The sequence below is a fragment of the Panthera leo genome, chromosome B3 (genome assembly GCF_018350215.1).
Source record: "Panthera leo isolate Ple1 chromosome B3, P.leo_Ple1_pat1.1, whole genome shotgun sequence".
Lineage (NCBI taxonomy): Eukaryota > Metazoa > Chordata > Mammalia > Carnivora > Felidae > Panthera > Panthera leo.
The window spans coordinates 20511782-20535926 of NC_056684.1; the positions used below are offsets into that span (position 1 = coordinate 20511782).

Consider the following 24145-nt stretch of genomic DNA (forward strand, 5'->3'; position numbering starts at 1 on the left):
TTGGGTACTAGTTGGAATTCATCTTTGAAACTTGCATTTATGTCTTCAGTTCTTACTGTTCTTCAGTTCTTCCTATTCTCCATCAAAGAATAGCAGCCATATGGAATTGCCTATGGCCACCTGCCTATGGCATCTTACCTGGCAGACCAGGCCTCCCCACACACACCTTGGATCCCTACCACCTTCTGGACCCTCATCACAGTGCTTGTGATTCTGGTTTCTTGTCTTCTTAGTAAGTCCATAAGTCTTCAGAGACCCTCAACATTGTTCTGAAGTAAGGGGCCCTCAGTGCAAGTTGGAATTTGGCCCCATCCACCTCTCCCACCTGTGGAAGGGAGCATTAGAGGGAATTATGTCCCTCTTACCTGGGTATACCCATCCCCTTAGAAGGTAGAATCGGCTGTTGTTAGCTTGTGTTTCAGTAAAGTATTTTTTCTATTATTTATAAAACATGGGAACCTAAAAAGTACAAGGAGGAAGCCAAAGTCCCACTCTACAGAGATGATCATGGCTGTCTTTGGGATCTAGTGCTGATTTCTTTATGTATTTTGTGTGTTTGCATTTGTATTTATTTATTTAATGCAAGGGAAATTATCCTCCCTCCATACCATTTCATAGCCTGCTCTTTCTTTTCTTCTTTTTCTTTTATGTGGTGTGAACATTTCCACACAGCACTAAATATTCTTCTACAACATGATTTAGTGGCAGCAATTGGAAAAGACCTAATAAATATAAGCAGTTCTCTCTTGCTAAACACCCAGGTCATTTCCCATTTTCAAAATTATAAAGAACACTTTGATTAATACCTGGAATTCTTAGAAGTGGAATTACAGGTTCCAGTGGTATGCATAGTTTAAAATATTCATGATATAATGCGTGCACAGATCAAAGGTTAGTATTTCAGAAAGTTACACATTTAATAGCAAGTGTTTCTTCCCTTCCTCTCTCTTCCAGTTTCCCATTGTTAAGTTCCTTGTGAATACTTCCAGAGAGAAACATTTATGTATGTACTAGCATCCATCCATTTCTCTGTTTATACAAATGGGATGATTCTATGCACACTGGGCTATATCTTGTTTGTCAATTATTTATGCTTGAGATTTTCCGCAGTAGCATAAACAGATCTACCTCAAATTTCATAATGCATATATTCACGCTCTATGTAAATATCAAAGTTTATTTAACTAGCCCTTTATTGTTACCCACTTGTTACAGGTTTTTGCTATAAACATCCTTGTGTAAGTGACTTGCGATACCTCTGGTACTGTATCCATAGGCTGTGTTCCCAGTAGTGAAATCATTCAATATAAGTATATGCATTTCCTATTTTGAGAGATTTATGAAATTGCCATGAAATAAGACTACATCATTTTATACCAACACCAATAATATTAAAGAGGAACTTCTTTTTCCTCTGTTCTTGCCACCACTGGGTTTTATCATACTTCATCAAAAAGTTGGCAGCCTGATAAAAAGTATTTGTCGTATTGTTTTGGCTTGCTTTTAAAAAATTAGAGTAGGTTTAAGCATCCCTTTATATGTTTATCCTCCATTAAAAATGTGAACATATTTGGCCATATTTTCTATTGAGTGGTTCCCCTTTTGTAATGTTCATTTATTTAGAGAGAGAGAGAGAGAGCACACATGCACGCATGCCAGCAGGGGAGGGGCAGAGAGAGAGAGAGAGGAAGAGAGAGAATCCCAAGCAGGCTCCATGCTGTCAGCACAGAGCCCAGTTCAGGGCTTGAGAACCATGACCTGAGCTGAAATCAAGAGGCAGTGCTTAACCAACTTAGCCACCCAGGTGTTCCCTTTCTTATTAATTTATATGAACTCTATAAATTAAGACAATCAACCTTTTGTCTGTTGTTTGTGTATTTTAAGTATTTTTCCCATTTGGAACTGGTCTTCCATTTTATGTTCTTTTTAAACCACAAACATTCGTCGGCTCTTGCCATGATAAGGCTGCATGAAGAAGCACCCCAAAACTCAGTGGTTGGCAGTATCCAGTCTTTGTTTTCTGCTCTGGTTTGCAGGTCATTGGGGTGGCCCCAATGTGTGCTATATGTCCATTCTGTGGCCCAGGCTGCATGTGATGTTGGGTGGCAGGCAACATGAGATGCCCCGGAAGTCCTGGGAGTGATGGCCACCTCCACCCTGTGTGGCCAAGCAAGTTCCGTGGCCAAGCCCAGCATCGGGAGAGGATGAGTACTGTATGCACTCTCATGGGAGGCTTCCATGTTACCCATAAGAAGCATGGACTTATGCTTCTAATATGGCGAGGCCCTGGGATTGAGAGCAAAGATCCAGTCTGCTATTACATACGGATTCTTTTAATATAAACATTTGAAATTTACTAATCTTTTCTGTGAGGAGTCTTGATTCTGTGTCATGCCTCAAAACACTGAATTCCTTCCAAGATTGTTTTTAAAAATGCTTCCATGTTCTTCTAGGTCTTTCAGGTTTTAATTTATGATTTACTCTTTGATTACTCTGGAATTTATTTTGGTATAAAGAGTAAGGTAGAAAATAAGTTTTATTTCTTTCCAAGTGACTAACCCATTGTTCCAATGCGTTTTATTGAATAGATTTCCTTTTTCCCTTTATAGTATTTTAATTAGAATTTCATGGACTTTGTGCAATCTTTGGTCTTTCTATTTTAAAAAAATGATTTTGGGGGCGCCTGGGTGGCTCGATTGGTTAAGCGTCTGACTTCAGCTCAGGTCATGATCTCACGGTCCATGGGTTCGAGCCCCGCGTTGGGCTCCGAGCTGACAGCTCAGAGCCTGGAGCCTGTTTCAGATTCTGTGTCTCCCTCTCTCTGTGACCCTCCCCCGTTCATGCTCTGTCTCTCTCTGTCTCAAAAATAAATAAACGCTAAAAAAATAAATAAATAAAAATGATTTTGGGGGGGGCGGTGCCTGAGCCTGGGTGGCTCAGTCGGTTAAGCATTTGACTCTTGATTTTGGCTCAGATCATGATCTCAAGGTTCATGAGTTCATGTCCCATGTAGGACTCTGCATTGACAGTGCAGAGCCTACTTGGGATTCTTTCTTTCCTTCTCTGTCTGCCCCTTCCCCTTCATATTCTGTCTCTCTCTTTCATAATAAATAAACTTTAAAAAAATTTAAAAATGATTTTTTGTATCAAATATGAGGACTTTTATATTCTCAGTAGATATTTAAGATTTTGATATTGTTCTTCCTCATTTCATATTAGTCTTTGTGTTCTAAGTCATTCTGCCTTTTTCCTTGCTGTTATAAATGGAATATTTAATTTCATTCTCTTTTCTAATCAGTCTTTGCATGCATATAGGAAAGCTATTTTTTCTGTAGTTCATGAGCTTATATCCTGACACTGTAATGTGGGCGAGTGCTTTAATTTTCTCATCAGTGCAGTGGGGCACAAAAATCACACATGCCTTTTAGGGTTGTCAGGACACAAAGAATTAAAGTATAAAGCCTTAGTAAGTGTATGTCATACAGTCAGTGTTCACTAAATATAAGTAGTGTCATAATTTTTAAATATATTAATTTTCTAGCCATATGATTTACTGAATTCTTCTGATTGGCCTCTTTTTGATCAGTTTGCTTCAGTGTTCTAGATGGAGAAGCGTGTCATTTTCAAGTGGTAATAATTATGCCCCCTCTTTCCATATTTATAACTTTTTGTTTGTTTGTTTTGTTTTATTAGCTGGTTGTATTAGTTTTCTATTGCTATAGAACAAATTACCACAAGCACAGTGGCTTAAAACAGCACAGGCTTAGTGAGTCTGGAGTTTCCATGGGCCCAGAGTCTGGAATATTTGGGTTTCTGTTCAGGGTCTGAAGGCTGAAATCAAAGTAAGACCAGATGCATTTTCATCCAGAGGCTTGATGAGGGAAAGATCTATTTGCACAGTCCTCAGGTTATTGTGTGGCTGTATGACTGAGTTCCTATTTTCTTGCCAAGTGTGAGCTGGAAAAGATCCAGCTGTTAAGAGCTGCTCTCAAGACACAGCAGCTTACTTCTTCAGGCACAGCAGAATCTCCCTCGTGTTTCAAATCTTTGATTTCACAAAGGGCCCAGACTCAGAGGGTTTGCCTGATGAGGTCAGGCCCACCCAGGAGAATCTTCCTCAAAACCAAACTTATTTTGGACCTAAGTGTGCAGAAAAATCCTTTCACCTTTGTAAAATACAGTAACCTAACCACAGGACTGAAATTCAACATATTCACAATCCCCCCCACACACTCAAAAATAGGGGATTCTATAGGAGGTGTACACCAGAAGTTAGGGATCTTGGGGACCGCCTCATAATTCTGCACACCATGCTGGTATTTTCATATTAATTTTAAATACAGGTGGCAATTGTGGGCATTTTTATTTTGTCCTATTAAACTAAGGTGTGTTTTTTTTCATAAAAAAACAGTGATTGAATTTTATCAAATGCCATTTATACCTCTTTGGAATGATAATTTTCAGTTTTGTCATATTAATATGATTAATTTTACTACTGTGTTTCCTCTTACTGAACTATCTTTTCATTCCTGGCATGAACCCCTCACCTTGTTCTTTATTCTTCTAACTGTATTGCTGACTTCTGTTTTACAACATTTTATTTAAAAATTGTATACCTCTATTTATAAGTAAAATTGGTCTGTTTCTATTCTTGTGATGTTTTACAAGTTTGTAACTATTATGCTGACCTTTGTAAGAAGAATTTGGAAAATTACCTTGTTTTTTCCCTCTGTGCTCAGAAAAAAATTAAATAGTGTTGGAAATCTCTATACTTTAAAGCTTTTGAAGAATTTGCCTGTGGCTGTTTGACCACTTTCCCAATTTCTTGGTGTTTGTAGGTACATTTGGTGTTTTGATTTTGGGGGGACTTAATTGTAGTAATTTATATTTTCCTAGAATTGTGATCACCTATGACATCCTAGGTGCTATTGATTGAATGTTTATGTCCCCCTAAAATTCACATGTCAAATCCTTATCCCCAGTGTGATGGTATTTGGAGGTGGAGTCATTGAGAGGTGATTATGTCACAAGAGTGGAATCCTCATGAATGGGATTATTGCCCTTCTAAGAGAAACTCCAGAGAGCTCCCTTGTCCCATCTACCATGTGAGGCCATATGAGAAGATGGCTATCTATAATCCAGAAAGTGAGCCCTCACCAGACATTGAATCCACTGGCACTCTGACACTGGACAAAGGACACGATCCTGGACGCATTGCAGGTCTCTGGGGTCCACTACCCCACCCTCAAACAAACAACACACAATGAATCAAGGCCAGAGGGGCAGGTGGCTGGAGTCTGAGAGGCAGGGAGCAGGGTCAGAGCAGTATATAGCTGGAGCAGGCATGTGCCCTGAGCATGAATCTGCACTCTAAGGTGAGGTGGAGTGGGGAGGGCTCAGACAATTTCCATGCTGAGCCATGAGCTGAGCCCCTTGGAGATCAGTGTTTCTAGATGCTGGATGCTTCTCGGTTACTGGCCGAAGCATACCTCTCTTGGGGAAAATTTCTCCATTTGGGGTCCACAGAACGTCACTGATTAAGAGCAAGCAATGTGTTGACAACAAAAGACTTGCAAGCCTGCAAGCATCAAAGAAAGCAAACTGCAGTAAGTGAGAGTCAACAGAAACAACAAGTGACAGACAGACTTAGATGCCTTCTTTCACTATACATCTTGGACTCTAGACATCTGCATATGAAATATTTAAAGCAGTTATGGTCAGAATCATACAGATGAGCATGCAGCCAGAAACTATCTGAAGCAAATAGTCATATTTGGGGAAAGATAAAAGCAGAACTTGTAAATACATAAAATATAAACGTTAACATTCTCTAAAGAAATGCAAATGTTCAACAGCTGATGAAACATCCTTCAGGGAAAATTGGTCATCTGGAAGGCAAACTTAAGGAACTTATTCAGAACAAAATGCTGAGTGACATGGGTATGGAATATGTGAAGGGAGAACTAGGAGATTTGGAGGATGGAATGTGCATGCGGCTGTTGGAGTCCCTGACAGAGAGACTGTAGGAGAGGTACTATTTGAAGATATATTGGCTATATAGCTTCCATAACTAATGAAAAATATACAGTCAGTTTCAGGGGCACCTGGGTGGTTCACTTAGTTGAGCGTCTCTTGATTTCAGCTCCGATCATGATCCCAGGGTCATGGGATCGAGTCCCGTGTTGGGTTCTGCGCTAAGCATGGATCCTGCTTAAAATTCTCTCTCTCCCTGTGTCCCTCCCTGGCTCGTGCTCTCTGTCTAAAATAACAATAATTTAAAAAAACATAGTTTCAGAAGCACAGTACATCCCAAAAAGCATAAATAAAAAGAAATCTGCACCTACACATATGCAAAAATCTCAGAACACTAAAGGCAGAAAGTCTTAAAAATCTTCAAAGAGTAAGGACAGCTTCACATTTCAAGGAACAACAGTTAAAAGGACTGCTAGCTTCCTGATGGCAACAGTGGAGGCTGGGGTCACCTGAGTGGCTTGATTGGTTAAGCGTCCAACTCTTTATTTCAGCTCAGGTCATGATCTCATGGTTTGTGAGTTTGAGCCCTGCATTGGGCTGTGTGTAGACAGTGCAGAGCCTGCTTGGGATTCTTGCTCTCTCCCTCTCTCTCTCTCTGTGTCTCTCCTGCTTGTGCACTCTATCTCTCTCTCAAAATAAATAAATAAATTTAAAAGAAAAAAAACTGTGGAGGCCAGATGACAGTGCAATAGTATCTTCAGACTGTTGAGAGAAGAAACTGTCAACTTAGAACCGTATACCCAGTCAAACTACTTTCCAAGCATGAAGGTGAAGTAAGACATTTCCAGATAAACAAAAAACTGGAGTTTACCACCAAAAGGTCTGCACTAAAGGAACTTCTGAGTCAAGGGTTCATACCTTATGGGATTGCAGTCTAGGGAAGCCTGGGGACCCCATCTCAGATTAAGGTTTTTAAATGTGTACAATGAAATAGGATTACAAAGGAAACCAATTATTTTGAAGTTTTTTAAAATCAGAATATTTTAAGGGGACCTGAGTGGCTCAGTCTGTCAGTGTCTAACTCTTTGATTTCAGCTCAGGTCACGATCTCCCAGTTTGTGGTTCGAACCCTGCATTGAGCTCTGTGCTGACAGCACAGAGCCTGTTTGGACTATTTTAAAAATGTGTTATAATAATACATTTGCTACTTTATTAACTCATTAAATAACAAAATCCAGTTGCAGGTGTAGTAACTACCCTAATTTCAGAGTAAAGAGCCCTGGTGAAAGGCTGCATCTCACAAGGCATAGTCAGGACAAATGAGTTTGGTACCAACCAGTATATGAAGTAATTTGCATCAAAGAAACATTCACTGAAGAACAGACTATGTTGCATTTCACTTGGATTTCCTTTTGACTCCTGGGTTATTTAGAATATCTTAAAACATTTAACTTTTTTCTTTTTTTCTTTCATGGGGCTATCTTTCTAATCATTTATAGTTTTGCTACTATACAGTGAGAAAATGAAAGCTATAGAATTCTTTTCTATTATGGAGGAAGTAGGCTGAGAAGGAGAGTGGCTTTCCTTGTTGACATTTTGAGTTTGATGTATTGATGCAGGCTCCAGTGGGAAGTGGCGTGGAGAAAGTCAGAACCACAGGTGAGCGTGATGGTTAGGAGAGAGAATGGTGGGTTGGGAATTGTTCTGAAGGAAGGAGGAAGAAGCCATGGATATGGGGTGGATATGAAGATGTATGTTTCCCAGAAGGGAGTTGAGATGGACATCGAAGGCTGAGGGTTTGCATGCTGGAGTGAGCCATGCCATGTGGCCCTAGGGAGACTCAGACTCACAAAACCACTCAGAAAAGAAATAAAGTAGGAGGTTCAGCCACTCCATGAATCAGAAGACTTTTGCATAGCACAGGTCTGACGTCTGAAAAGCTTTGAGAGACGGGGTCAGTAGACTTTTTTCATTTGGGGCAACTCAGAATATTATTTGCTCCATTTTTTTTACAACAACAGTTCTTTTGCTAACGCTGTGAACCCTGGCTTCTTAGTGGTAAATTGATACCACTGTAGCTATTAGGCACACCTGCCATATGTTTCATGAAAGAATTTAATTGACTTTCAAGTCTGCATTCTAGAAGGACTTGCTTCCCTACCTAAAATGTTGCATTACCATTTGCCTTTGAACCAGGAATGAAGCTCCAAAGAAAATTCTTGATTTGGGGCAATGAAAGAGGACAGGATTTAAAGAGCTAATTTTTTCCAGGCCTCTGTGTTCAGGCAGCAATACCAATCAAACAGGAAGACCTTTGGCTCTAAAGATGCCATTACTTCCTGGCAGTCTATTATCCCCTTTCATCACCCTCAACAGCAGGAAATTCTGTCTCATTTTTAATATTATCTCTTGCCTCTATTTAGGCTGGGTGGGAAGTGGAGAAAAAAGTGGGTTGGTGTCCTTTTAACAACTTGCAGGTGCTTGAAAAGTTAAGTCCCCCTCTCTCTCTGTACAGTATCATGCCTTTCCCATTTTTTTTTTTTGGTCTTTTCTTTCACAGCCACTTAATCATATGTTACTCTTCTCTGACCCTCTTAAATTTCTTCATATTCTGTGTAAACTGTGGACTGTGAATAACGATATTGGCAAATTAAATGGGACAAAGGTTTCACGAGCTGCAGTAATTTCATGGCTAACTAGCTCCATGACCCTGTTCCTCACCAGAGTGGTACAAAATAAACCTGAGGAATTACTGAGCTGGCGTAACATGCAACGTAATTCTCACCAGTAGTTGGAATTGAGCAAAAAAATAGTTCAAACTCAGACCTGATCATTTCTGAGCAGAGGTACACTCCATTCTTCTCTGTTGCCAAGTGGACCAGGAGGCATCCTCAGGGAGGAGGCACTGTGGCACCTAGGCTTTGAAGACTCTCTTCCAAGCCATTCTCCATTCTCCTGTGCCTCCCTCCCTTGTTAGAGTGGGTACCGATGCTTCTAGGTCAGAGGAGCAAGGAAGTCAGCTTCTGGTGGGGGGAGACACGGGGAAAGAGTGGACATTTGAAAACAAGAATCCAATATTGCACTCTGGTTGTATTAGTGTATTAATAAGCTTGAGCTGCCATAACAAAGTACCATAGATTGGGCAGATTAACCAACAGTTAAGTTAACCTCACATTCTGGAGGCTAGAAGTCTGAGATCAGGGTTGAGTTCTGGTGAGGACCCCCTTCCTGTCTTGCAGACTGTCAAAACCTCACTGTGGGGGAGCTTGGGTGTCTCAGTCAGTTGGGCATCTGACTCTTGCTTTTGGCCCAGGTCGTGATCTCATGGTTTGTGAGTTCAAGCCCTGCCTTGGGCTCTGTGCTGATGGCATGGAGCCTGTCTGGGATTCTGTCTCCCTGTCTCTCTCTACCCCTCCCCTGCTCGCTTTCTACCTCTCTCTCTCAAAAATAAACATTAAAAAAAAAAAACTTCACTGTGTCCCCACATGGCCTTTCCATGGTGTGTGCATATGGGGAGAGAGAGAGAGGGAGAGAGATCCTTCTCGTCCTGTAAGACCACCATCCCATCATGAGGGCCCTACCCTTACAACCTAATCTAACCCTAATTCCCTGCTAAAAGTACTACCTCCAAATACCATCACATTAGGGGTTAGGACTTCATGTGGATTTGGGGAAGACACAAACATTTAGTCCATAGTAAGTAGTTTTCTATGTTGTGTAGCAAACTTCCACAAACTTTATAGCTTAACACAACACCATTTAGTTTCTTAGGTCAGGAGTCTGGACATGACTTAGCTGAGTCAACTGGTCAGGGTCTTAAAAGGCTGCAGTCAAGGTGTTGCCAAGGTAACATCATTTTAAGAGGTGCTAGATAGGATCGCAGGAGTGTAAATTATATTGATAATTACCATAATTTATCATTGATTATCATATTGATAATCAAGGCTACAGGTCATCAGGGATCATCTCAGGATTTCCATGCCCCACTGAGTCTGATGATTTTATTTTTTTCCTTTGTATAGGGGAATTGAATCCACCCTCAATTAGTTATTAATGTTCTTAGAAATGTAGTTTTCCCCAGTAAAGCAAATTGTCCATATTTGTTGGAAATAAAATTATTTGAGGGAATTCATAGAATGATAACTTTATGATGGAAGTAAGGAAAGTCAAGAATTCATACTGTGGCCTTAGTTAAGTGATATTCACTTCCTTTGTGTTTATAAATGGCTGCTCTTTGGAGGTTTGTAGGTTTCCAATAATATTTCTGTTACGAGTCACTTGGTCACTATAGACATTTGATACTTTTATAAACTTCAGCTTAGGAGAGATCAAAGAGTTCTGTCTGAGCTTATTAAACATGCCTTGAGAGATCTGGTCATAGTTTAGGGATTTAGTGGGGCCCCATGTACTCATGAACTCAGAGGCCCTTCCTGAGTGAGGAGGCATTGGGTCATGTCTTAAACAATAGGTAAAATTTTATATGGTGGAAGTGAGAAGTAGAAGGCAGAGTATAAAAGGACATTTTCTGGGAGGCATGCTTTCCCATCCTCTATCCAGGTTTTGTCTGAATGAGGCTGGTGTTGGTGTGAAGGGAAAACAGAGGACACTCTTTGGAAGTCACATCCTAAGGAGATGGCAGGGTCAGAGCCAGCTGGGCCAAACCACCTCCAGGATTTGGGTTTTAGTGACCAGGAGGAGGGATGCCACAGTGTCAGGAGAGATGACAAGAGGGAGACTGTGTTGGATACAGATGGGAAAGAGAGAGGTCATAGGCATTGTGGAAGAAGAACGAGGGACTGGGCTCAACAAGACACAGGAGAACAGTAGTCAAGGGTTTCTGTACAGGTTGCATCTGGGGGGCATCATGAAGAGAGATTTGGGAGATGGGAAAATGTTTGTAAATAATATTGTCAATATTGACTTATTTGCAGGATGCATGCATTGAAGAAAATATACATATATGACATGCTTGGGAGCAGAGTGCCCTGTTGATCTCTCTCTGATTCATTTGTGTGTGTGTGTGTGTGTGTGTGTGTGTGTGTGTGTGTGTGTGAGAATAAGGTTCACAAGTCTTTCCTATGAAAGACCAGATGTCCAGATGTGTTTGGAATCCCACCTGAGGCTGGTGCAGGGTGTGAGAGAGACTGTTGGGTCTAAGACTTGGCCTCACCCACTGCAGAAGTGTTTGCCAAGGGGACCTTGGGGGTCTATTCAGCCAGATACTCTCTTCTGGGGACTGATTCAGTCCTTTTGGAATTCCAGGGGGAAATGCACCAAAGCCCTCCATCCCAGGGCCCAACTGCCTGGTCCATACCCACAGCAGAAAGTTGGGGTGATTTATCTTTACAAAAGACCTTGTAAGAAAATCCCTTACTTGTAGTGGGGCCTCCCAGCATATTTCCCTGTCAAAGGGGGAGCTGCAGCCCTCTCCTCTTTATTGTGTGTGGTTGGATGTTGGCCTGTCTCTGGAATTTGCATCTGAGCGACCAGGAGGAGGGGTGCCATTGTGGGAGGTAGAGACGATAAGAGGGAGACTGGGTTGGGGAGGTAGAAATTGCAGGTGCATTTTTGGACATGTTGAGGTGGAGAGTGACACCAGGAGCAGTGCCCGGCAGGCAGTGTGATTCCGCAGTCAGGGACCGACCTGCAGGAGGTGTTGGTGGATAGTGTTAGAGGATCCCCAATGACAGATGGCTCAGGCAGAGCCGGAGCCTGAGTAGAGGTCTTGGGAAGTGGGAAGGGGAGGGAGACGTGGAAGGACAGCATGGAGCAGAGGATGGCAGCCAGAGAAGGGAGAGTGTCAGGGGAGTGACACAGAGCCTAGAGGACAGTGTGCCACCCATAGGTAGATGTGGTCAGCCTCCTGTCTTCAAGCCAAGATCGCTGTACTTGTGTGTTGCACTCAGGGACCCCTTATGTGACCTTGGGAAGTGTGTCTGCCAGTGGCAAGGGCTGAAGCCACACTGTAGTGGGGAGAGAGCGGCTGTGTCTCTGATCTGTCTGCCCTGCCTGGACCCAAGGAGACTGGGAATTTCAGGATCAGCATCCAGTGTCTGCCTCAGGGAATGTGGGCTTGGAGCAGCCTGGGGGAAAGGTTGGCCAGGAGCTGAGGGGTGGTTCTCCTGAGAACAGAAGACATGAGGGTGTTCCTGTGGTTAGGGCTACCCAGAGGGGAGGGGCCAACAGAAGGGAGTGGCTGCCAGAAGATGTTCTGGAGGAGACAGCTCTGTGGGTCCTGGGGCAGCAAAGCCTGGGGGGCTGGCCTGGGAAAGAAGCGAGCAGCTCAGAGTCAGCATGTGGAAAGCCGGGACCTCATCTGGTGGCACCCCTTCCTGGTGAGGTGGGAAGCTGGCTGGGGACCAAGCGTGTGAAAGGGTAGAGGGGGGCCTGGTAGGTCTGCTGTACCCAGCACCCATGCACAGAAGGCATGCGCTCAGGTGACATGCAAGGGGGGTGGCTCTGCCTTTTCCCAAAGTAGTGTTTTCAGTCCTCTCTGTGATTTTTAAGTCACAGGGCTAAATGACTCACAGGACCAGAGGGGAATAAGTGCCCGATGGAGACACTTTCAGAAAGCACATTTGTTCTTGGGCCTGTCCATAAAGAACATAAGTGACCTGTCAGGACCTCCTGGTGGTCTCAGAGGCCCATGTGCTGCAGGATCTGAACGTCGGGATGGACCACACACCTCATGGTCACCCAGCTCATGTATGTGGGCCATATTCTAGAAGTCATCCTTCTTTGGGTTGATCAGCTAATACTGTGTTTTGATCATCTGTTAACGGATTCCAAAGAGTCTTACCTTCCTGCACTGTCTGTCCTTCCAGGTGCTGCTGTCAGGACTCATTGGCGTCGTCTCCTGGAAGAGGCCTCTCTCCCTCGTGGTAAGTCCGCACGCAGTCTCCATGGTGGCCTTGGAGCAGGGCCCTCCCCATGGAGATGTGAGTGCTTTAAGGGCAATGGCAAAGAATTCTGGCTCTGTGCAGAAAACAGGATGCAGACCTTCATGAAACTGGCACTTGTCAATGCAGACGGGCACGTAGTTAACAGCCACCGTGCATCTTCCCTCCGTACATCTGAGGGTAGCCCTCAGGTGTCTGTCTGAGATGCTCATGTGCCATCTTCGCGATGGTTCTCTTTGGGTGCCCTCCTCCAAGGACGTGCCAGAAACAAAGACATTGTAAGAAGTGTAGATGCAAGCGTTTTCTCTAGGTGTGTGAACACGTTCGTGCATATACATATGCATGCGTATGACCACAAAGGCAGCACATATTTTATCAGAGTTCAAGACATGTTGGCTGTTTGTATGTTTTGGAGACTGAAACTTGTGAGTGTAAGAGGAGACATTTATTTGAGTAGAAGAGTGCAGGGGTACTGCTTGAACCCTTTCTCTCATTGCTATGTCACTGTGTTGGGGAGGAGGGGCAGGCCTCACGGGGGATGGAAAGGAAATGATGGTTTTTCTCTCTGAAAAGTACCCCAAGCAAATTCATGTCTATTGATTTGTATGCGTGTTTTTCTCAGTGTATGCATTAATATATTTATGCGTCCGTGTCAGGACCAGACGAAGAGGTTTTCTAGGTTTTGATGGATAATGAAAAAACATGGTGTGGCCTCTTTGTCTTTTGTAGTAATCAATTATTTAAAATCCCTTCTTTAAGTGATTAGATTTGGAGATAATGACATGTACTAAATATTAATGGAAATAGAAAAATCCCACAAGTCTGCCTGTTGTAAACACCTCCTCCTCATGAGAGTTACCAGGGCGTCCTGAAGAGGCATGGGGAAGAGAAGGAGTGGCATTAATTCAGTGAGCCTCTTCTCCTATGACCCATCGAGAAATTTTCTTTGCAAAAAAAGATGTTATTTTTTTTATGTAAAAAGTTTCAAACATGCATAAAAGTAAGAGAGGCTAGTATAATAAATCCCCGTGTAGCCCCCATCTGTCTTCCATAAAGATCAACACTGGCCTGTCTTGTTTCATCCAAGCCCCTTGCTGGAGTATTTTAAAGCTAATGCCAGCTAATGTATCAACAAGCTGACTCTTATGCAGAGGGAAATGGTGGTGGACACACCAGCTGTGGGGCCTGATGTCCTTTGGCTGTGCTTTTGGGTGTCCTTTAGGGACATGGAGGGACAGCTTGCTCCATTCCTCCTCACCTGTCCTCGCAGTGCAGGCAGAGGAAGACCTCTGAAGGCAGGCAGAGGATGCCAAACAAGAAGAAGCCACAAATCCTTTGAGTGGGTGTGTGGGCAAAAAGACAAGAGGAATGGCACCCATCACTCAGCCACCCTTCACACCTGCCCCCACACCTGGCCCCAGGATGGAGATTCTCATGAGTTTGCGCATTTTATTCTGAAGGATGCTGTGCAGTTTATAGCTGACAAGAAGTCAGAACTCCTTATGGATGTGGCTCAGGTGTGTCCTGGGGAAGCCAGAGCAGTAGGGTGGGGTGTTAGGGACTCACCCTAGGAAGCAGGATGAAACACCAGACTGGGATACCACAGCAGAATTTTCAAAATGCCTGTCTACTAATCCCTGTCCGTTGGTGTAGAACCAGCTGCTCTCTGGGCAATGGTCAGCGTTTCCTCCCATTGATTTATTTCTGCCCAAGCCCCAGATAGAAGAGAAGGGGGTCCCCTAGCTTGACTGACCACTTTCCTTACTTAGGTTTGTAAGGGGGTGGCTTAGGATAACACTAGGTGCTATAATAAATCCCAGACTTTCAGTGGCTTAACATGACACAACTTTGCTTCTCAAGTGGGCATTCCAGGCAGTGGCCATTCCCCATCACGGGTGATCCAGAGACCCTGGTTGCTTCCATCTGGGGCTCTACAATTTCCTAGGCCTGTGGAGTCAGCTGCATTTCAGTGGAAGAGAAAATAGTGGAGGAGGCTCTGAAGATGACCTTCATCACTCAACACAGAGCCTGTCACATGGTCCTGTCTGGCTGGGAAGGAAGCTGGAAAATTAGTTCCTTCCCGGGCAGGCACTTCCCAGAGGCAGCTCCATACTATGAAGAGGAGGGCAGTGATTTTGGTAGACGGATGGTTGTCTCTACCATAAGAACGTTCTTCTACTTGTGTTTACCAGGACAATCTAGTCTTGATTCATTAGTAAATCTCATTCTCTAGACTCAGCTAGAATGGCTTGAAGTCTTGATTTAAATAATTCTTTTATCCCAAGCTCCTGCTTCTGTCTTGTACCCTAATCATAGTGTTTCCTTCCTTCTGGGGGTATAAAGCTGAAAAAGCTACCATGAGTATTCTGGTTCATTTCCAGGGGATACATCACCCTCTGCCCCCACTAACAACCTCTCTGAAAGAGGCTGTCTCCCATGGGGTGGTTGGAAGAGGCAGTGCTGGGCCCTACTGCTCCAGGGCCTGCATAACCAATGCCTGACACCTTGCAGGGGTTGCTGGGTGAGGACAGCAATGCATGTGCCATGCTGATGGCGGGGTTTTGGTGCTGTCATTGGTTTGCTGGCAATATCTTTTCCTGTGAAGGGCTGGTGCATGTGTGCCCAACCTAATCTCTGCTGCATCTCCTTTCTTTTTCAATACGATCTTACATGACAGAATGGGATGAAGAAGGGTTTACTTCTTGCCCAGAGTGACTGATATGCTGGAGGGAAGCCTCAGTTAGGAAAAGGGAAGGGAGAGAGGCAGCAGGCTGTCTGAGAGCAAGGGGCAGGAGACTGCCCCTTCCAGGCTGGTGAATGTGATGCCAGAGAGAGGAGGATGAAAATTTCTGCCTGGTATTTTATAAGAGCTTTTCATATGCTGAAAACTAGTGATAGCTATCTCAGTAGAGAATATGTATTTTTGCATTACTGTGGTTCTTTTTTCCTTTTTTATTGAAGCATAATTAACATACAGCCTTTTTTTAAAGTTTGTTTATTTTGACAGATAGTAAGAGAGAGCATGTGTGCGTGCAAGCAGGGTGGGGCAGAGAAATAGAGGGAGAGAATCCCAAGCAGGCTCTGCAGTGCCAGCATGGAGGCTGATGTGTGGCTTGAACTCATGAATCTGTGAGATCGTGAGCTGAGCTGACTGAAATCAAGAGTCAGATGCTTAACTGACTGAGCCACCCAGGCACCCCAACGTACAGTGTTCATACTAGTTTCAAATGTACAATATAATGATTCAACAATTCTGCACGTTACTCAATGCTCATCATGATAAATGTACTCTGAATCCCCTTCACCAATTTCACCTATCCCCCCACCAACTTCCCTTCTGCAACCACCCATTCTCTGTTTTTAAGAGTCTTGTTTTTTGTCTCTTTTTTTTCTGTGTTCATTTGTTTCTTAAATTCCATGCATGAGTGAAATCATATGATATTTGTCTTTCTCAGTCTGACTCATTTCACTTAGCATTATGTGCTTTAAGTCCATCCGTATTATTGCAAATGGCAAGATCTCATCCTTTTTTTATGGCTGAGTAATAGTTCTTTGTGTGTGTGTATACCACTTTTTCTTTATTTGTTCATTTTTTGATGGACATTTGGGTTGCTTCCATATCTTGGCTATTGTAAATAATACTGCAAAAAACATAGAGATGCATATGTTTTTCTAATTCCGTCTTTTCATTTTCTTTGAGTAAATGCCCAGTAGTGGAATTACTGGATCATATGTATTTCTATTTTTAATTTTTTAAGGAACATCCATACTGTTTTCCACAGTGGCTGCACCAATTTACATTCCTACCAGCAGTGCACAAGAATTCCTTTTTCTACACATCCTCACCAACACTTGTTTTCACCTTTCTTTTTTAGTCTAGTCATTCTGACAGGTGTAGGGTGATATCTCATTGTTGTTTTGATTTGCGTTTCCCTGATGGTTACTGATGTTGAGAATCTTTTAATGTGGCAGTTGGCCATCTATATATCTTCTTTTGAAAAATTCTATTCAGGTCCTTTGCCCATTTTTCAATCAGATTTTTTTTTGGCATTGTATATATAAGTTCTTTATATTTTGTTAATATTAACCCCTTACCAGATATACCATTTGTAAATATCTTTTCCCATTCAGTAGGTTGCCTTGTCATTTTGTTGATGATTTCCTTCACTCTGCAAAGGTTTTCATTTTGATGTAGTCCCAATAGTTTAATTTTGCTTTTATTTCTGTTGCCTGAGGACACATATCTAGAAAAATGTTTCTGTGGCTGATGTCAAAGATATTACTACCTAAGATTTCTTTTAGGAGTTTTATGGTTTCAGTTCTCACATTTAGGTCTTTAATCCATTTTGAGTTTATTTTTGTGTATGGGTAAGAAAGTGGTATAGTTTCATTCTTTTGTATGTAGCTGTTCAGTTTTCCTAGCATTATTTGTTGAAGAGACTATCTTTTCCCCATTGTATGTTCTTGCCTCCGTTGTCATAGGTTAATTGACCATATAATCATAGGTTCATTTCTGGGCTCTGTATTCTGTTCTATTGATCTGTGTGTCTGTTTTTATGTCAGTACCATACTTTTACTTTTGATTACTAGAGCCTTTGTAGTATATCTTGAAATCTGGGATTGTGATACCTCAGCTTTCTTCTTCATTCTCAGGATTGCTTTGGCTAGTAGGGGTCTTTTGTGGTACTATACAAATTCTAGGATTATTTGTTCTGGTTCTGTGAAATTGTTGTTGGTATTCTGGTAGGGATTGCATTAAATCTATAGATTGCTTTGGGTAGTATGGACACTTTGACAATATTGGTTTTTCCAATCCATAAGCAGGGAATATCTTTCCATTCGTTTGTGTCATCTTCAATTTCTTTCATCAGTGTTTTTTAGTTTTCAGAGTACCGTTCTTTCACCTCCTTGGTTACATTAATTCCTAGGTATTTTATTTTATTTTATTTTTTGGTGCAGTTGTAAATGGGATTGTTTTCTTAATTTCTCTTTCTGCTACTTAGTTATTGGTGTATAGAAATACAACAGATTTCTGTATATTGATTTTGTATTCTGTGACTTTGCTGAATTCAGTTTTTAGTTCTAGTAGTTTTTTGATGGAGTCTTTAGAGTTTTCTATATATAGTATCATGTCATCTGCAAATCGTGAGATTTTTACTTCTTCCTTATTAATTTAGATGTCATTTATTTCTTTTTCTTGTCTGATCATTGCAGCTAGGACTTCTAGTACTATGCTGAATGAAAATGGTGACAGTAGACATCCTTGTCTTGTTTCCGATCTTAGAAGGAAAGCTTTCAGTTTTTCACCATTGAGTATGATGTTAGCTATGGGTTTTTCATATAAGGCCTTTATTATGTTGAGGTATGTTCCCTCTAAACCTACTGTATTGAGAGTCTTTAACATGAATGAGTGTTGTACTTTGTCAAATACATCTATTCTGCATCTATTGAGGTGCCCATATGATTTTTATCCTTTCCCTTACTCATGTGATGTATTGTATCAATTGATTTGTGAATATTGATTTTTGCATTCCTGGAATAAATCTCACTTTATCATGATGAATAATTTTTAAATGTATTGTTGGCTTCAGTTTGCTAATATTTTGTTGAGGATTTTACATTTTTGTTCATCAGTGGTCTTGGCCTGTAGTTTTCTTTCTTTCTTTCTTGCTTTCTTGCTTTCTTTTTGTAGTCTCTTTGTCTGGTTTTGGTATCAGGTAATGCTGGCCTTGTAGAATGAATTTGGAGGCTTTTTTTCCTTTTCTATTTTTTATAATAGTTTGAGGAGTGTCTCCTATGATTGAGATAATCGTCTTTCTTACATTAAACTATGAAAGGTTCTACATTATGCTAGATTGCAATTAGGAATCAGATTATATAGCTCTGATTTAAGTAATTTTTGAAAGATTCAGTGAAATATCTTGTGATTGCTTATATATCAGTAATGGAACTAGTTTCACACATAATCACAGGCAGCATATATATTTTTTTAATTTTTGAGTGCAGTAGTACTGAGATGGCCATTAGATTATTTGTAACAACTAATACTGTTGGGAGAGTAATAAGCATGAGGCTAAAAACATTTTTTAGAATTCATTTTTATAAATAAAAAATTCCATTTATTTTGTTCAGTTTTTTTTAAAGCAAAGTAAATCTATTTTTAAAAGCACTGATTTGTAGGACTATGAGTATCATATGGATCCATTGATGTATTTAGTGCTGTTTGAATTTTGTATTATAGTTTTTGAGGAGTCTAGCTTTTTGATAGTGGTTTACTTTTGTGAAATTTTATCAATCAAGATGGAATGTGTATCAGTGAAGGTTTAATTAAAGAAATAGAACTTCTAGGAGCCAACACCTAGCATCTCTATGAGTCATACTCTTCTAATCACTTCTTTGGCCCCACTGTCCATTACAGTAACCACACTTACCTGGTCTTTGGTGATAAAGTGCTGCCACTTGGTCCCTGCCACCCTAGAATCCAATAATCCTTATTGCATTTAGGGAACCCAGTTTGATGGTACTGACATTGACACTCGGATTTCTGACTTACAGAGAAGAGTCACCACAAAGTTCTTCAAGGATGCTAGAGTTCCTCTCACAGATTTCTTATAGTTGTGGTGAAAGATGTATTCTCTGGATCTTCCGGGGTGGGTGAGCAAGTCTTATAGGAGCAATGCACTCTTATCATTCCAGTCTCCTTAAGCCTTTAGATCTCTTCCTCTTGTGGTATACTATGGAAGTCTGGCTTTTCAGCTTCATTTAGTGTAGCCCACCTTTGGATTCATATGTCAGCTAACCAAACAAACTGAGCTTTTCTTAACTGCCGCAGCTAAACATTGAATGCCAGAATCTCTGCTTAGCTGGTAGCAATAAATCTGGCCTGATTCTACTGTATATTTCTTCTATCTTGATCCTCCACCATTAAGAGTAAGTCCTAACATTGTCCCTAGCTGTGAGACAGTTTCCAGACTGCTGCACAGGTAGGGGAAACTTGGGCAGAACCTGGTACACTTGCTGAGTTAAGGAGAAGAAGGTGAAGATCTAGGGATCCCAAGATGGCTAGAGTTCACAGAACAAAGTACCACAGAGGAGAGACTTCCATAGACAGAGAGTTTTGTAGGTCTGCAAAGGATCTCCAATGAGTATTTAGCTGACATTCATCAGCTCTTGCATGGGAGGAAACTACCTGAGGCTAGGAAAGAATCATCTGAGCAGATTAGAGGGAACAGAGCAGGCATAAAAGCAGGGTTTTCCTACCAGGCAGCCTGGAATACCTTGTGATTCACTGGGGCAGTGAGTAGAATACTCAGAAGAATCTTGCCTCGGTATGGGGATTAATTAGCTCCAGAGTACATGTTGCTCCAGTCCTTTCTGACAAATCTTAAAAGCAAGATCCAAAATAATCAAACCATTTCCAAGTAATTTAACTGTGTCCCAGAACAAAGTTCAAGAATGTTCAGTACAAAACATCCAGCACCAACAAGATAATAATCACAATGTCTGGCATCCAATCAAAGATTACTACACATGCCAAGAAACAGGAAAATACAACCCGAAATGAGGAGAAAAATAAACCAATTTAAACTGATTAAAAAAAAAACTTACCCACATGTTAAAAATAGCAGACCAGGACATTAAAACAGTTATTGTAACTGTATTCCAGATGTTCAAAAAGTAGAGACAGGAAGGTATAAAAAATACCCATTTGAACTCTGAGTGATCAAAATTACAAGGTAAGAGAGAAAAGATTCCCTGGATGAGATTAATGGCAGATTCAATAAGAGAGAAGAAGAGTTTAGTGAACTCAAGACATTGCAATAGAAATTATACAAATGTAGAACATGGAAAAAAAAGAATTTGTGAAAAATGAAAGGAGCATTAGTGAGCTATATGGGACAATTTTAAGAAGCCTAATATATGTGAAATGGGTGTCCCTAAAGGAGTGGGAATGGACATAAAAAATATTCAAAAATAAGAGAGTAGATCTTAAAAGCTCTTATCATAAGAAAAAATATTTTGTGACAAGGTGTGGTGATGAATGTTAACTAGACTTACTGTGGTGATCATTTCATAACATACATATATCGAATCAGTATGTTGTATGTCTGAAACTAATATAATGTTATATGTCAGTTGTATCTCACTTTAAAAAAAGAAATAATAGCCATGTTTTTTCCCAAAAATTGGCTAAAAACTATAAACTCACAGATCTAAGAAGCTCAATGTACACATAGAACAGGAAATATGAAGAAAAACATATCAGCATATTGTGAGATTTTTAACATATGTAGAAGAAAATTTGTGAAAAAAAAGAGTATAAAGGTGAGGAGGGGGTATACAGTGTAAGACTCCTAAAAGATATGTGCAGAAGTGTGTCACTTGAAGGCAAACTGCTATAAGCTAAAATGTATACTATAAACTCTAAAGCAACCACTGAAATAAAAAAATGAAGAGTTGGCTAATCCACCAAACATGGAAATAAAATGGAGTCATGCAAAATATCTAATTATCCCAAAGAAACCAGAAAAAAAAAAAGAAAAAAGAATAGAGACTAGATGAGACAGAAATAAAACAAATAGCAAGATTTTATTACCCATTTGAATTTCTTTGAATTGCTTGTTCATTTGTTTTTTCTATTGTCTGTAAGACTGTTTGCTTGGTATTCAGAATTTCTTCACACAGTAATTCTTTTCTGCTTTAAGTGGCTAATATTTTATTCTGGCCTGTGGTTTGTCTTTGTCTTTTTAGTTTTAATGAAGTGTCTTTTAAAAAAATATAGAATTTTTAGCTTTTTATCTCCCAAACTCTGTTGTTTTTGTTATCTTATGTGGTGTTTACGCTTGCTTACTTTCAAAGATCTCTCTTGCCCCACAATTCTGAAATTATTTTCCTGTGTATTTCTAAAACACTTATAGTTTCACTTTTTTATGTTTAGGTAATAGATCCCAAACTTACTTTTATATATAGTACGAAGTAAAGCTCTAACTTTATCTTTTCCAAATGGATAATCATTCCTCCAGCAGCAATTGTTGAATGTTCAATATTTCTCCTCACATGTGAAGTGTCATCGTCCTCCCACTGCTGTGGACATGGGTCTGTTAATGAATCTCTGTTCTGTTTCATGAGTCTGTTGGCCCATTTTTTTAAGTTTATTTTGAGGAAGAGAGAGAAAGAGCAGAGGAAGAACAGAGAGCGAGGGGGAGAGAGAGCGAGAGAACGAGAGCGCACTCACGAGAGAGAGAGGGGGGCGGGGAGAATCCCAACAGGCTACTTGCTGTCAGCACAGAGCCTGACACTGGGCTTGAGCTCATGAACCATGAGATCATGACCCGAGCCAAAATTAGGAGTCAGATGCTTAACCGACTGAGTCACCCAGGCACCCATGTTTAAGCCAATACAATAATGTTTTAATTAGTCTAGCTTTATATTAAGTTACTCTTTTATTTTTTCATAATTTTCTTTGCTACTTCTGTGTGTTTTCTCCAGTAAATTTTTGAATCAGTTTGTCAGGTTTTACACTGATAATGGTTTGATTTTGGTTGTGATTACCTTGATTTTACATATTAGCTTCTGGACAAATAATATCTATATAATTGAGAGATGGGAATAGATTTTATGTGATAATTTCCAAAAGATATTGTGTGTTCATCTTCTGTCTGGCTATAATACCCCATAGTGAGCTGTTGTTCTGGATCTCATTAGTTGTCTGTTGGATATTTCAAGAGAAATTTTCTCGGGAAATGTCTTCCATTAAGTTTTTGATTATATCTCTTCTCATATTTCTCTGCCTTCTTGAATTTATCCCACTTGGAGTAGGCAGGAGGATATCCTATCTGCTAAATTGATGCCAAATAATTCTTAACATTTTTAATATTTTCCTCTTTTTTCTTACTTTTTGGGATATTTCTTCTGTTTGATTTTCTGGATCACTAATTTGGGCCCCAGCCATCTCTGTTCTACCATTTGACTCTTCTGCTGAATGTTTCATTTTGATGGTGCATTATTTTCAGAGAACTCTCTTGTTATCTAATTGCTTCTTTTTCATAGCAATATGCTCACAGTTCATGAAGCATTCATTGTACGGGTGCAGTCTCCTTCAGGGAAATTAATTAGAATTTTATTTATCAGGTTTCCTCGCTCCCCTGTATTCTCACCTCCCCCCATAGGTCAGTTGGTCTCTTTACTCATCTAGGGTTTTAGGAAATTTGTTTTCCTCATATGTCAGCCCCTCCTTGGTTATCTTGCTCCTATTTACAGAAGAAGGACTGTGTTGATGAGGGGAGGTTGTTGGTGTGGTTGGTCGCTTGGGGTCTTGTGTTTTCTTTTCTGGGGCAGCATGTAGCAGGACCTGCCCCGGGATGGGAAGGCTGTCTTTGGGATCTGTGAAAGTAGAGGCCCACATCGACTGGCAGGATCTACTTTAGGCCTCCTGGGAGAGGCGCCCAGCTCAGGAAGGAGCACTAGAGTTTATTTTCCACCAAGCAGAGCTGCCTTTCCAATCTCCCTCTCCAACCTCATTGTCCATGGTGAAATTTCAGAGGTTCCTCAAGCCATGCTTGTCTGGGGCTGATGATGATGACGACGATGATGATGACAACGGTAATTACTAATATTTATCAATCATTCTCTGTGTTCCAGACACTCTTCTAAAGACCATTCTATGAAGTGAGTACAACAAAGTTTAGTTGTGCCCAGCTCATCAGTGGCAGAGCTCAGGTTTAAACCTGGGTAATATGTTTCAGAGCCCATGCTCTTAACCTCTGGGCCAGCCTTCATCCTGCCTGCACATCAGAACCACCTGAGGCACTTAAAAAGAAAAATACTAGTTTAGACACAGGGCATCATTTCCATTTAGCTTCTTTACTAACAAGCATGGATGTAAAACATACTATGTACCAGACCCTTTTCAAGTATTCTTACCACTTGATTCTTACGATACCCTGGTGGGGCACCTCCATTACCATCCCACCCAAAGGAGGAACTGAGACACAGGACAAAAGGAGGGGTCAGTAAACAGTGGGCTGGGTACCAGATCAGGACGATGGGTCCCTGTGGGCTCTGCTCCTAATCATTGCTGCCTTACTTGAGATCTTTAAATTTAGCAACAACAAAAAAAACCTCTTTCTTTAGCTTACTGAGGCATAAATTCAGCTTCCTTAGCATGTCAGGCTAAGACTTACTGCAGCACAACATCAGACTAAATAAAATGCTTTTATGTCCAATTCATTATTTCATGATTCCCTTTTCATTAGAAGCTGCCAGATAGAGGA

At 41.0% G+C, this 24145-nt stretch overlaps 1 protein-coding gene across 1 annotated transcript in view; it reads left to right on the forward strand.

Moving 5' to 3' along the window:
• Positions 1–24145, forward strand: part of FAM189A1 (family with sequence similarity 189 member A1) — a 447576-nt gene that overhangs the window by 161343 nt on the left and 262088 nt on the right. Inside the window, exon 2 of the mRNA XM_042941212.1 lies at positions 12798–12854. The gene's annotated coding sequence lies outside the window, so the exon portion shown is untranslated. The remainder of the gene's footprint in view (positions 1–12797; positions 12855–24145) is intronic.